The sequence below is a fragment of the Heterodontus francisci genome, chromosome 35 (assembly GCF_036365525.1).
Source record: "Heterodontus francisci isolate sHetFra1 chromosome 35, sHetFra1.hap1, whole genome shotgun sequence".
NCBI lineage: Eukaryota > Metazoa > Chordata > Chondrichthyes > Heterodontiformes > Heterodontidae > Heterodontus > Heterodontus francisci.
The window spans coordinates 23,307,995-23,320,522 of record NC_090405.1 but is presented as its reverse complement, the minus strand read 5'-3'; the positions used below and the strand labels follow the sequence as shown (position 1 = coordinate 23,320,522).

The 12,528-nt window shown below is 43.2% G+C and overlaps 2 non-coding genes across 2 annotated transcripts; both read left to right on the top strand.

Moving 5' to 3' along the window:
- Positions 1 to 1,599: 1,599 nt before the first annotated feature.
- Positions 1,600 to 1,688, top strand: trnap-agg (transfer RNA proline (anticodon AGG)). The gene is given in 2 exon segments: positions 1,600 to 1,635; positions 1,653 to 1,688. It is a non-coding gene; the product is annotated as a tRNA-Pro (tRNA).
- A 906-nt stretch (positions 1,689 to 2,594) lies between these two features.
- Positions 2,595 to 2,667, top strand: trnaf-gaa (transfer RNA phenylalanine (anticodon GAA)). Its single transcript has one exon. It is a non-coding gene; the product is annotated as a tRNA-Phe (tRNA).
- The last annotated feature ends 9,861 nt before the right edge of the window (positions 2,668 to 12,528 follow it).

Genomic DNA, 12,528 nt, shown 5'->3' with positions numbered 1-12,528 from the left:
GAGAAAGGATTAGTTAACAATCTTGTTGTGTGGAGTCCCTTGGGGAAGTGCGCCCATAATATGATAAACTTCTTCATTAAGATGGAGAGTGAGAGAGTTGATTCCGAGACTCGGGTCTTGAATCTAAACAAAGGAAACTATGAAGGTATGAGGCGGGAGTTGGCTATGTTAGATTGGGGAACGTTACTTAAAGGGTTGACAGTGGATAGGCAATGGCTAGAATTTAAAGAGCGCATGGATGAATTACAACAATTGTTCATTCCTGTCTGTGCAAAAGTAAAACAGGAATAGTGGCTCAACTGTGGCTTACAAAAGAAATTAAGGGAAGTATTAGATCCAAGGAGGAGAAATATAAAATGGCCAGAACAAGCAGCAAACCTGAAGATTGTGAGCAGTTTGGAATTTAGCAGAGGAGGACAAAGGGATTGATTAACAAGTGGAAATAAGCTTGCAGAGAACATCAAAATTGACTGTAAAAGCTTCTATAGATATGTGAAGAGAAAAAGATTAGTGAAGACAAATGTGGGTCCCTTCCAGTCAGAAACGGGGGAATTTATAATGGGGAACAAAGAAATGACAGACCAATTAAATACATACTTTGGATCTGTCTTCACAAAGGAGGATACACATTATCTCCCTGAAATGTTGGGGAACATAGGGTCTAGTGAGAAGGAGGAACTGTATGAAATCAGTATTAGTTGGGAATGTTTGGGAAATTGATGGGATTGAAGGCCGATAAATCCCCAGGGCCTGATAATCTACATCCCAGAGTACTTAAGGAAGTGGCCCTTGAAATAGCAGATGCATTTCTGGTCTTTTTTCAAAATTCTATAGACTCTGGAACAGTTCCAATGGATTGGACGGTAGTTAATGTAACTCCACTATTTAAAAAAAGAGGCAGAAAGAAAACAGCGAATTATATACCGGTTAGCCTGACATCAGTCGTGGGGAAAATGCTGGAGTCCATTATAAAAGATGTAATAGCAGAGTGCAATAATAACTCGTCTCCACTCCTAGTATTTCTAAATCCCACACATTCACTATAATGTGAACAATTATTTCCTGTTGTGTCTCTCTCAGATTTGTAAACTTCCCTGTATTGGAGTGAGGTGACATCTACTGGCGGGAAGCAAGAACTGCAATTAAGCAGCAGAAACTCCACAGTCTGTCAGGGTGAAAGAAACATTGCAATGTGAGGATGCAGCGAAGTGGTTTGATTGGGTAGATGGAGACATGATTCCACTTGTGGTGGTGTCTGAAGCAAAGGCCAGAAATACAAAATTGTCATTAATAAAAGAAATGAGGAATTCATGAAAAATGTAGTAACGTAGTGAATGGTTAGAATGTGGATAGAATAGAAAGTGAGATTGGATGGACAGAAGCAGTCTGAAAGGATGGCTGAAACAAAAGGTGAGTGCCCAGAAATGTTAACTGTGTTTCTCACAGCACAGATGCTGCCGGAGCTGCTGAACATTTCCAGCACTTTCTGTTTTTATTTCAGCATTTGCAGGATGTTGCTTTGATCTGAAAAAAAATGGATGATTGGCTGGGGGGTTCCAGTGAAATTCCACAGCAGCTAATAAAGCCTGACCTGTCAGTGGCTCGTTGGTCTAGGGGTATGATTCTCGCTTAGGGAGTATGGTTAATTAACATGCGAGAGATCCCGGGTTCAAGTCCCGGACGAGCCCTGGTCTGCTGGCATTTTTAGATTAAGGTTATCTATTGGTTTCAGGCTTGCAGAAGGTGGAATTGACTTCCATACGGAGCTGGCTTGAGGACCAGACAACTGGATTCAAAGAGCTTGTCGACAAAATTGTAATTAACTAAATGTACAGATAGCCAAGTGGGAATATAAAGTTGTTGCTGCAATTGTGACCTGACTCCAAAAACAACAGGACTGGGTTCTGGACTGGAATTCTTCAGTGTTTCTGTTGTTTGGCTTGCATTGACTCATCGATTTTCTTGTTTTTCACTTTGTCGATGCCTTTGAATAATTGTGGATCCTTCTTCAGGGTGTCTCCTTTCACCAGGTAGTTCTGACCTCCGATGATGTTGATTGTAATCAGCTTCAATTCGCTGATAGTTTTGGAAGTGAGCAGATTTCCTTTGCTTGAGTCTACAACATGGAACTCAGTCTGACATGTGGACCCATGGGAGGATTTGAATGCCATCCCTGCGTTGGAGTTGCATCCATCCAATAAGAGACCGAGTAGAAGTGACAGTTCTGTCAGTCGAATATGAGACTTTTAATGGCAGGGTTGTGAGTTTGAGTGCCATTCTGTTTTTCCCTTTTTTAAGGCTTCATGAGCAGAGAGTACAGGGAGTGTTTGAAATGAGCAAGTCTCGCTTTGATTCAGGACTCTTACCTCTCAGCAGCATCTCACGATGAAAGATTGAATTTGATCTCATTTCATTCTCAGCTCGGGGTCTGCGCGGCTCAGTGGCACTTCTGGCTGTCTCCCGCTTCACAATCCATCAGTACTGAGAAAGCAATGGGGAATATTACTCACATGTTGTGTTCTTTAATTTTTTGGAAAACTTGAATGTATGTATTTTCTTCCAAAGCAAGGACACCAAGCTACTGTTAATGTAGGGCTGAAATAGCTCAGTTGGGAGAGCGTTAGACTGAAGATCAAAAGGTCCTTGGTTCAATCCCGGGTTTCAGCAATTTCGCTTCCTTATGTGTCCCTTGCCTTGGTTCTGATTTTCCAGTTGCACAATTTACTTTGAAATTATTTACCAAGCACCAGTGGATTGAATTTGAGAAACAACACAGAATCATTTACAACATAGAAGGTGGTCATTTGGCCTATCACGTCCATGCTGGCTCTCCCCGGAGCAATCTAGTCAGTTCCACTCACCAGCTCGATCCCTTTCCTCCTGCAAGTTTCTTTCCTTCAAGTATCCATCCAATTTCCTTTTCAAATCATTGATTGTCTCTGCTTCCACCACACTCGTGGGCCAAGACATTACCACCCACAACATAAAAAATTCCACCTCATCAAGGATGGGAAATACTTATATCTTCTATATTTGCTTATTCTCTATTTCTATGAGAATAGACTGGCAGTCAACATGAAAGGAAACCCAAAAATCTTTGAGCAGCATGTAAATGATAAGTGGGTAGTAAGAGGTTGAGTCGGGCCTATTAGGGACAAAAAGGATAATACAAGCTTAGAGGTGCAGGGCAATGTTAATCTACTTAATGAGTACTTTGCATCAGTGATCACTAAGGAAGTGGAATTTGACAAAATATCAGTTGAAGTGAAGAGAGTAGAGTCAATGGAGAGGGTACAAATTGAGAGAGGGAGGTACTAAAAAGGCTGGCTGTGCTTAGGGAAGATAAATCACCTGGTCCGGATGGCTCACATCCCAGGTTGCGAAAGGAAATGCGGATGCAGATAACGGAAGGGCTTGCTATAATCTTCCAATCTTCCCTGGATACGGGGGAGGTGCCAGAGGATTAAACAGTGGCAAATGCGACACCCTTATTCAAGAAAGGGTGTAAGGACAGTCTGGGTAACTACAGGCTAGTTAGATTAACAGCAGCGGTGGGTAAGGTTTTAGAAAGAATAATCAGGGTAAAAAATCAACAGTCACTTGGAGAGGTTCGAGTTAATTAAGGAGTGAGCATGGATTTATAAATGGGAGTTCATGCTTGACGAATCTAACTGCATTTTTTGATGAACTAACAGAGCAGGTTGATGAAGGGAATGCAGTGGATGTTGTTTATATGGATTTTAAGGAAGCGTTTGACAAGGTACCACATAAAAGGGCGGTTAACAAAATTGAGGTTCGTGGTATAGGAGGGTCAGTGTCCAATTGGATAGAAAATTGGTTTAAGGACAGAAAACAGCGAGTCTTATTAAATGGTTCTTTGTCAGACTGGAGGATAGTCGACAGTGGTGTTCCCCAAGGGTCAGTGCTAGAACCACTGCTTTTTTTGCTCAAGATAAATGACTTTGATCTTGGAATACAGAGTAGAATCTCAAAATATCGCGATGACAACAAACTTGGAGGAGCGGCAAACAGTGAGGATGATATGAACTGCCTGCAACAGGACAGTGATAGGCTAGCAGAATGGGCAGACAGGTGGCAGATGGAATTTAATAGTGACAAGTGTGAGGTGATGTATTTTGGCAGAAGGAATAGGGAGAGGCAATATATACTTAATGGCACAGTTCTAAAGAGTGTGCTGGAATAGAGGGACTTGGGGTTCATGTGCATCAATCTTTGAAGGTGACAAGACATATTGCGAGAGTGGTTAGCAAAGTATATGGGATCTTGGGCTTTATAAATAGAGGCATTGAGTACAAAGCCGGGAAGTTATGCTGAACCATTATAGAGCTCTGATTAGGCCCCACTTGGAGTGTTGCTTCCAGTTTTGCTTACCACACTTAAGAAAGAATGTGAGGGTCCTTGAGAGGATGCAGAGGAAATTCACCAGAATGGATCCAGGGATGGAGGATTTTAGTTACAAGGTTAGGTTGGAAAAGCTAGGGTTGTTCTGACTGTATCAAACGAGAGTGAGGGAAGAATTGATAGATGTGTTTTCGGCTGTGACAGTTTTATATAAGTTGGCAAGGAAACATTGTTCCCGTTAACTATTAGTACAAGGACTAGGGGACACAGATTGAAGGTTTTGGACTGGAGGTACAGGGGGAATGTGCGCAAGAACTTTCTTACACTGATTGGTGATGATCTGTAACTCGCTGCCCACGAGGGCGGTGGAAATGGAGACAATCGAGGATTACAAAAGGAATTTGAATGGGCATTTGAAGGAAATAATTTTACAGGGCTATGGGGATCGAGCAGACAAGTAATAACTCGTCTCCACTCCTAGTATTTCTAAATCCCACACATTCACTATAATGTGAACAATTATTTCCTGTTGTGTCTCTCTCAGATTTGGAAACTTCACTGTGTTGGAGTGAAGTGACATCTACTGGCAAGAAACAAGAACTGCCGTGATGAGATCAGCCATGATTGTATTGAATGGCAGAGCAGGCTCGAGGGGCTGAATTGCCGACTCCTGCTCCTCGTTCTTATGTTCATAGAATCACACAGCACAGAAGGAGGCCATTCGGCCCCATTGTGCCTCTGCTGACTCTCTAACAAAAAGATGCAATTAGTCCAACCCCCTGCCTATTTCCCCATAATCCTGGAGAATTTCACTTTGAAATATTTGTCCAATTCCTTTATGAAAGTTATAATTGAATCTGTTTCCACCACCCTGTCAGACAATTCATTCCAAATCCGAATCAGTTACTGGGTTAAAAGATCTCTCCTCACCTCCCCTTGACATTTTTGGCCAATTATTTTAAATCTGTGTCCTCTGGTTACTGACCCCCAGGACATTGGAAACAGTTTCTCCCTCTCTACCGTATGAAAATCCTTCATGATTCTGAACACCTCTATTAAATCTTGCCTTAACCTTCTCTACTCTGAAGAGAACAATCCCAGCTTCACCAGCCTGTCCAGAGAACTGACACCCCTCATCTCTGGGATCATTCTAGCAAATCTCCTCTGAACTGTCTCAGAAGATTTGATGTCCTTTCTAAAGCCTGGTGCCCAGAACTGGACACATTACTCGAGCTGAGATCGAGCCAGCGACGCCCACATCCCACGAATGCATAAAAAAACGCTCCCTAACCAGTCCCCAATTCTTAAGCATTTATAGACGCTCCCTGCCCAGTCCCCAAATCTTATTCATTTAGAAACGCTCCCTGCCCAGTCTCCAATTCTTATCGATTTACAGACGCTTCCTGACCAGTACCCAATTCTTATCGATTTACAGACGCTTCCTGACCAGTACCCAAATCTTATTCATTTAGGGACGCTCCCTGCCCAGTCCCCAATTCTTATCCATTTACAGACGCTCCCTGACCAGTACCCAAATTTTATTCATTTAGAGACGCTCCCTGCCCAGTCCCTAATTCTTATCCATCGACAGACGCTCCCTGACCAGTACCCAAATCATATTCATTTAGAGACACTCCCTGACCAGTACCCAAATTTTATTCATTTCGAGACGCTCCCTGCCCAGTCCCCAATTCTTATCCATTTACAGACGCTCCCTGACAAGTATCCAAATGTTATTCATTTGGAGACGCTCCCTGCCCAGTTCCCAATTCTTATCCATTTACAGACGCTCCCTGACCAGTACCCAAATTTTATTCATTTAGAGACGCTCCCTGCCCAGTCTCGAATTCTTCTCCATCTCCAGACGCTCCCTGCCCAGACCCCAATTCTTATCCATTTATAGACGCTCCCTGACCAGCACCCAAATTTTATTCATTTAGAGACGCTCCCTGCCCAGTCTCCAATTCTTATCCATTTACAGACGCTCCCTGACCAGTACCCAAATTTTATTCATTTAGAGACGCTCCCTGCCCAGACCCCAATTCTTATCCATTTGTAGACGCGGTTTCGGGAAGCCTCACCGGGAAAAGCTTCACCGTCGCCATCCGCAGGGATACAGATGGGATTGTTCCATGTTATTGTGGCCCTGAGGCCCTGCTCCAGCTGTGTGAGCCCGCAAAGGGCGCGGTCTTCTCGCACTTTGTGAATATCCCGCTCCAACTCCGAACCCGCAGCTCCATCTCCTGACAGAGCTGTCTCTACTGCGCCTGCGCGCGCCGCTCCTGTCACAGATGGGGCGGATTCTAGGCCGCTGAGCATTCTGGGTACCACACCTGTCATTAATGCTATTCTTTCAGCTGATAGGTTTTATTACGTACATTTCATGTCCTGGTATCGTCGTGAGTGTTTTCTTTTGTACCTGTCAATGCCTGGGAGGATAGAGTCAGCTTCACTTTGTAGCCATGAGTTTCTGGTGTGAGAAAGTGGTGTTTAACTCAGTATATTTCAGTTTTTGGTCTGTGTCTGTGGGTATTATTCAGTACCTGTTTGTTTCTGCTATTGCTCTGTGAGTTTCACCACATATCTTTCAACAACTTGTATGTGAGCATCAGCTTTTGTCTATATCTATCAGTTTCTGAGAAGTGAGAAAGGGTTTGATTCTATCCCTATCAGTTTCTGTTACATGCATGTGTCTTTAATCTGCACCTCCTCTGAGTGTGTCTTCTTCTCTGTACTTGTAGGTGAGTATGTGTTTTGCTTTGTATCTCTCAGTCTTTGAAGTGTGAGCCTGGGTTTGTACCTAATTTCCTTTTTACCTTGCAGTTGGGATATGAAAGAAAGATTTTTACACGTTACCTGCCAACTGCTGCTAAGTGACTGTGGGTTTCACACTGTAACTGTCAATTTCTTGTCTGGTAATGCGAAGTTTACAGTGCACCTGTCAGTTTCTAGTCTAGGACTGAGTTGGTTTTACTCTGTCCCTAGCATTCGCTGGTATGTTAGTGTGGGGTTTACATTGTACCTGTCAGTTTCTTGTATGTGAGTGTTGATTTCACTCTGAAAAGAATCATAGATCATAGAATAGTTACAGAACAAAAGGAAGCCATTCAGTTCATTGTGCTTGTGCTGCTTCTCTGCACGAGCAACTCAGCTCATGCCACAGACTCATGTATTCCATGAAAACATGCACTTTTTTTCACTTCAGATAATTATCTTATACCATTTTGAAAGTCATGGTTGAATCAGCCTCCATCACACTCTCAAACAGTGCATATCAGATCTTAACCACTCGCTGTGCAAAATAAGTTTTTCCTCATGTTGCCTTTGGTTCTTTTGCCATTCACCTTAAATCGGTGTCCTCTGGTTACAGAGCCTTGAATAATATTCCCCATTGCTTTCTCAGCACTGATGGATTGTGAAGCAGGAGACAGCCAGAAGTCCCACTGAGCCGCACTGATCCCGAGCTGGGAATGAAATGAGATGAAGTTCAATCGTTCACAGCGAGATGCTGCAGAGAGATAAGAGTCCCGAATCAAAGTGAGACTTTCTCATAGTTTTGCTGAATTTCATTTCAAACACTCCTTGTACTCTCTGCTCATGAAGCCTTAAAAAAGGGAAAAACAAAATGGCACACCAACTCACCACCCTGAAATCAAAAGTTTAATGTTCGACTGACTGAACTGTCACTTCTACTCGGTCTCTTATTGGATGGATGCAACTGTATTCTTCAACGCAGGGGTGGCATTCAAATCCTCCCATGGGTCCACATGTCAGACTGAGTTCCATGTTGTAGACTCAAGCAAAGGAAATCTGTTCAGTTCCAAAACTATCAGCGAATTGAAGCTCATTACGATCATCATCATCAGAGGTCAGAACTACCTGGTGAAAGAAAACACCCTGAAGAAGGATCCACAATTATTCAAAGGCATCAACAAAGTGAAAAACAAGAAAATCAATGAGCCAATGCAAGCCAAACAACAGAAATAGGAAAGGTTTCCTTTCCATACCAGAACCCAGTTCTGTTGTTTTTTGGAGCCAGGCTTCAGTTAAAGTTACAACTTTATATTCCTACTTGGCTCTCTAAACATTTCATTCATTCCAATTTTGTCGACAAGCTCTTTGAATCCAGCCCTCTGGTCCTCAAGCAGGCTCCATATGGAAATCAATTCCGCCTTCTGTAAGGCTGAAACCAATCGACGACCTTAAACTAAAAACACCAACAAAGAAGGGCTTGTCCAGGATTTGAACCCAGGATCTCTCACACATTAATTAATCACTTACCCTAAGCAAGAATCATATCCCGAGATCAACATGCCACTGATATCAGAACTTCCTTTTAGCTCCTGTGGAATTTCACTGGCAGCCAAAGCCAATCATCCATTTTATTTCAGATCAAAGCAACATCCTGCAAATTCTGAAATAAAAACAGAAAGAGCTGGAAATGTTCAGAAACTCTGGCAGCATCTGTGGAGAGAGAAACAGAGTTAACCTTTCAGGGCGTTTCCCTTTTGTTTGAGCCATCCTTTCACACTGCTTCTGTCCACCCAATCTCACTTTCTATTCTATCTAGATTCCACCCACTCACCACCTAAATACATTTGTCATGAATTCCTCATATCTTTTAATAATGACAATTTTATATTTCTGGCCTTTGCTTTGGACTCCACCACAAGTGGTATCATGTCTCCATCAACCCAATCAAACCCATTCACTATTTCCTCACATTGCAATGTTTCTTTCACCCTGACAGACTATGGAGTATCTGCTGCTTGGTTGCAGTTCTTGCTTCCTGCCAGTAGATGTCACCTCACTCCAGTACAGTGAAGTTTACAAATCTGAGAGCCACACAAGAAGAAAGATTGTTCACATTATAGTGAACAAGTCCCTCTATTCCTGCACACTCTTTAGAACTGTGCCATTAAGTATATATTGCCTCTCCCTATTTCTTCTGCCAAAATGCATCACCTCACACTAGTCACTAATAAATTCCATCTGCCACCTGTCTGCCCATTCTGCTAGCCTATCATTGTCTTGTTGCAGGCGGTTCATTTCATCCTCACTGTTTGCCACTTCTCCAAGTTTGGTTTTATCGGCATATTTTGAGATTCTGCTCTATATTCCAAGATCCAAGTCATTTATCTGTAGCAAAAAAAAGCAGTGGTTCCAACAGTGACCCTTGGGGTCGAGCACTGTATTCTGTACAATTTTGGTTTCCTTATTTTATATTTATTTAGAGATACAGCACTGAAACAGGCCCTTCAGCCTACCGAGTCTGTGCTGACCATAAACCACCCATTTATACTCGCCCTGCAGTAATCCCATATTCCCTACCACCTACCTGCACTAGGAGCAATTTACAACAGCCAATTTACCTATCACCTGCAAGTCTCTGGCTGCGGGAGGAAACCAAAGCACCCAGCAAAAACCCACATGGTCACAGGGAGAACTTGCAAACTCTGCACAGGCAGTAGCCAGAATCAAACCTCGGTTTTTGGAGCTGTGAGGTTGCGGTGCTAACCACTGTGCCGCCCATGACAATGCCACTACGCCATCACCTCCCCTTATCTAAGGAAGGATAGACTTGTCACAGAGGGAATGCAATGGAGATTCACCAGACTAATCCCCTTATGATGAGAGACTGCAGAAACTGGGCCCAAATTCTCTAGAGTTTCAAAGAATGAGAGGTGATCTCATTGAAACTTCCAAAATTCTTACAGGGTGTGACAGGGTAGATATGGATAGGATGTTTCCTCTGTCTAGTGAGTCTGGAAGAAGGGGACACAGTCTCAGAATAAGGACAGGCCATTTGAGACTGAGATGAGCAGGAATTTCTTTACTCAGAGGGTGGGTAATCTGTGGAATTCTTTATCCCAGAGGGCTGTGGAGGCTCAATTACTGAACATATTCAAGACAGAAATCAATAGATTTCTAAATACTACCGGGATCAAGGGATATGGAGATAGCAGGGAAAAATGGCAAAGAGGGATATGATCAGCCACGATCTGTTTGAATGGCAGAGCAGGCTCAATGGGCTGATTGGCCTAATGCCCCTATTTCCTATGATCCTATGAATCCCAATAATGTACATCAGACGTTCGACCGAGCTATGCATTACATACCAGTTCAAAAATCCCACAGAGATTAAGACTGAAAGATACAGTATCAATTCCATTACTACAAAGTGAAGGACTTGGAGCTTGCAGACCAGCCCATGTATAAGATTGAAAGTTATGTTTTCATTCACAATCATTTTCACAGAGCTAAATATTGAATACCAATCCACAACTTGTACAGGACTACCAAATAAAACCGACAACTGTGAAATACAGTTAATCCATATTTTAAATTAAACACAACGCAAACAAATATTGATGCATCAAGAGAGCAGGAAACAGTGAGATCAGAGTGGAGCATAAAGAGCCCGGGGTGGGGAGAGAGAGAGAGTAAGCAAGGGTTCACTCAGAGAGCAGGAAACGGTGAAAGCGGAGTGGACAGGAGTCCAAGCAAGCTGGAGTTTGGAAACAAAGTGAATAGTGACATCACAGGAAAGCTGCAAGGTGACTGGTTGTGATTAACGGCTGTTAGGGAGTAACTGTAAATAGTTAGTACACCACTGTTAGGGTGGGTGTGGAAATGGCTGGGTTATAGCATTTCAACAATAGGCAGAATAAAAAGAGTATAAATTAAGTATTAATGATAAGGGACAAGTGAATCGTTGGTGAGTTTTTTGGAGTAAGGTTTATCTTAACTAGTGAACTGTATTGATTTTTAGTGGGATTTATCAGTACTAGGAAAGTTTTATTTATAATTCTAAGGTGTTGTAGTACTGTTAAGGTTTTTTTTAGCAGTAGCAAATGGTCAACTAATGGCAGGGGTGTTTCAACCTTGAGAGTGCACCTCCTGTGATATGTGGGAGCTCCAGGATGCTTCCACTATCTTAGAGAACATTTGTGCCAGGAAGTGCTCTCAATTGTGGCAGCTTGAGCTCTGGGTTTTGGAACTTGAGTGGCAGCTGGTGACACTGCAGTGCATTCGTGAGAAGAGAGCTACATCGATAGCACGTTTATAGATGTGGTCACCCCACAGCTTAAGAGTATGCAGGGAGAGAGGGAATGGGTGATCAACAGGCAGTCAAAAAGAATCGAGTAGGTAGTGCAGGACACCCTGGCTGCATGACGCTCTCCAACGGGTATTCAGTTCTGAATATGGAGGACAGTGATGCTTCCCTGGGGAGTGCAGCCAGAGCCAAGTCCATGGCACCATGGGTGACTCAGCTGCAAAGGGAGGTACAAGGAAGACTGGAAAAGCCATAGTGATAGGTGATTCAATAGTCAAGGGAACAATCAGGCATTTCTGTAGCCGCAGACATGAATCCAGGAATGGTATGTTGCCTCCCTGGTGCCAGGATCAAGGATGTCATTGAGCAGTTACAGAGCATCCTGAAAGGGGAGGGTGAACAGCCAGCAGTTGTGGTCCACATCGGAACAAACAACATAGGTAGAAATAAGGATGTTGTCCTGCAGTCAGAATTTGGGGAGTGAGGTAAGAAATTTGCAAATGGGACATCAAAAGTAATAATCTCCGGATTACTCCCAGTGCCAAGCGCAAGTGAGTACAGGAATAGAAGAAGACAGATGAATGTGTGGCTGGAAAGATGGTGCAGGAGGCATGGCTTTAGATTCTTGGGACCGGTCGGACGGGTTGCACCTGAACAGAGCTGGGACGGAGTTCCTTGCGGGGCATTTTGCTCGAGCTGTTGGGGAGGGTTTAAATTAGTTTGGCAGGGGGATGGGGACTGGAAGGTAGAGTCAGATGGGACAAAATCAGAAATGAAAATGGAAGGCAGAGAATTAATGGATGAGTCTGGAAGACTGAGGAAACAAAGTTTAGAAAATTAAAAAAGTGTTTGGCAGTGCTCAAGTGTATCTATTTCAATGCAAGGAGTATAGCAAATAAAGCAGATGAGCTGAGGACAGATAGACAGGTGGCAGTATGATATCATAGCTCTGAGAGAAACATGGCTTAAGGAGGGACAGGAATGGCAGCTCAACAGTCTTGGTTACAGGGTTTTCAGACACGATAGGGAGGGAGATAAGAAAGGAGGGAGAGTGGCAATTTTTGTCAAAGCAACAGTACGGCAGCAATAGAAAGGGATTTTAACCACCC